The 2,843-nt window shown below is 38.8% G+C and overlaps 1 non-coding gene across 1 annotated transcript; it reads right to left on the reverse strand.

The window, feature by feature from the left end:
• Positions 1-2,411: 2,411 nt before the first annotated feature.
• Positions 2,412-2,517, reverse strand: LOC122451524. Its single transcript, XR_006272428.1, has one exon. It is a non-coding gene; the product is annotated as a U6 spliceosomal RNA (small nuclear RNA).
• Between the last annotated feature and the right edge of the window lie 326 nt (positions 2,518-2,843).

Genomic DNA, 2,843 nt, shown 5'->3' on the forward strand with positions numbered 1-2,843 from the left:
CACCTGTTAGAAATATTATTTTGTGTGTATTTAGTATTTAAAAAAAACATTTAATAAAAAAAACTTTTAAACATTCCTTCTGCGTTATATATTTTATTTAAGCATATTCTTTTGTTACAAAATGAGAAAAGCTAATACTTAGATCTCTTATTTCTTTTGGACTAAGTTTTAAAATAAACTACTAATACTGGAGATTTTCTAATACTCTCAATCCCTGGCTTACATATGGCCGGGGCCAACTAACCACCTAAGGCTGGCAAGATTTTTACTTGACTGGAGTTCCCTTTTCTTTTTGCCTCTCCCTAAAGTTTTTCCCACTCGAGTTTCCTCTTCTCCCTCTCTATTTTAAGCCTCACATACAGCTTTTACTTTCCCCTCATTAACAGTGGTTTCATTCACAATACCACCACTTCCTTGTATCTGAACCCTATGCCTCTCAAGAGTTTAGTTGTTTGTTTCAACCTCTACTGCCATCCTAAGATAAAATACCAAGCACAGGTAAGTTTGAATACTCTTCTGCAGTGTAACCACTAACCTCAAGACTCGCCATTCTAATGTAGACACGCTTAACAGATGCCTTTCCAAATACAGCAGATTAAGTTCTAGTTTTCCACAGAAACACATACGATGGTTATGTTCTATTAGTAATACTATGACTGTGCTATTTTCTATGTCATAGGTTTTAGCAGGCCAGCTCTGAGAATCTAAACCCCTTGCAAAACCTTGTTTCCACAGAAAAATATGTTCTGCCTCATAACCAATCAATGAACAAGTAAACTTTTGAAATAAATCCGTGAGGATTGCCTGTACTTTTCATCTGAGACTTCAAAGCCTTTCACAAAAACATCATTCTTTTTTTTTTTTTCTAAAAAAAGCGCCATTTTGCCATAGCTAATGGTTATTAAAGAACGTGTTATGTTCACAGCTAGGAAGTATATATTAACAACCTTTGGACATGGAGTGCCAGAGATAATGCACAAATTATTACCACGGGTATTGGATATGCTTCTTTCCATTTATTAATTCACTACAAATTTATTGAGTTCTTATTCTGTACAAAGCATTATTCTCAGTACTGGAGACCAAGTAACAAACAAGACAGGCAACAGCCCTATCTTAATGGAATTTACAAATCATGTGGCTCATACTTGGCACTTGGTAAATATTTGTTGAATGAATGATTGAATGTGCCTAAAGAAAACCATTCGCATAGAATAAATATTTATGTTTTGTAAAAATTAAGTGAAATCATTGAACAGAGGGGTGGCAGAATGCAGAATATAAATTAGACAGGGGGAATGTGCTCCAATGGGGCTTCCCGGTGCTTCAGTAAAGAATCTGCCTACAATGCAGGAGATACAGGAGACGTGGGTTCACTCCCTGGACCAGGAAGATCCCCTGGAGTAGGAAATGGCAACCCACTCCAGTATTCTTGCCTGGAGAATTCTATGGACAGAGGGAGCCTGGTGGACTACAGTCCATGGGGTCACAAAGAGTCAGACACAACTGAAGCGACTTAGCACACAGGCATCCTGTGTACAGCTGAAAGCTCACTAACTCCCTAGAAGAGGATCCAAAACCCTTGGGTGATGTTCACTCTTCTTGATATTCTTGTAACTTTATGCTGTAAAGTTAACAATATTTAAATATTATGATTTAAAGTTAATACATTTTAGGGGCTACAATACTGGCGCTTGCATACCTAAAGCCTGTGCTCTGAAACTAAAGAAGCCACTGCAATGAGAAGCCCACACACCACAACGAAGAGTAACCCCCGATCACAACTAGACAAAGTCCATGTGCAGCAACAGACACCCACCACTGCCAAAAAAAAAAAAAAAGGAATGAATAAATAAATAAATATTAGAATAAAGTTAATACATTTTATGTTACATGATAAGGGGATGGGGGAAGAAAACAAAAGTAGACAGACAGGTAGATACACACATACATACAGACACATACTTATACACACAAGCACATTCATAGCAAAAGAAAAGCAAGAAATACGACAGTTACAACCTCATTTCTGTAACTGGTCACATGGTCATAGCTGGTATTGATAACTGTATTCTTTCACTACCCATTACATATTCCTTTCATCCTCACCAAGCAACTTGGCTGGTTGTGGTTCTTTTCTCTCTCTCTCTTTTTTTTTTAAACTGAGATAGAGTTGATATACAATATTTTGTTTCGGGTATATGATCTGTTTGTGTAATAGTGATACACAATTTTTCAAGGTTATATTCCATCCCTTGTCATTATGAAACATTGGCTATATTCCCCGTGCTCTACAGTATATTCTTGTAGCTTATTTATTTTATACATAGTAGTTTGTACATCTTCATCGCTTTCCCCCATCTTGCCCCTCCCCACTTTCGTCTCCCCACTGGTAACCACTAGTTTGTTCTAAAACTATGGGACACTTCATGAATTTGTGTGTCATCCTTGTGCAGGGCACATGTTAGTCTGCTCTGTATCATTCCAATTTTAATATTTGTACTGCTGAAGCAGCACTGTTTGTGGTTTTTTACCCAGTAGAGTGACCCAGACCTTCATTCACGAAGCAGCTGGGCCATTAATAGAGCTGCCTGAATTAGACTGTTGTAGTTTTCCATTGTGGAGAAGGTAATGGCACCCCACTCCAGTACTCTTGCCTGGAAAATCCCATGGACAGAGGAGCCTGGTAGGCTGCAGACCATGGGGTTGCTACGAGTCCGACAGGACTGAGCGACTTCACTTTCACTTTTCACTTTCATGCATTGGAGAAGGAAATGGCAACCCACTCCAGTGTTCTTGCCTGGAGAATCCCAGGGATGGGGGAGCCTGGTAGGCTGCCATCT

Source organism: Cervus canadensis, chromosome 12, assembly GCF_019320065.1.
Source record: "Cervus canadensis isolate Bull #8, Minnesota chromosome 12, ASM1932006v1, whole genome shotgun sequence".
Lineage (NCBI taxonomy): Eukaryota > Metazoa > Chordata > Mammalia > Artiodactyla > Cervidae > Cervus > Cervus canadensis.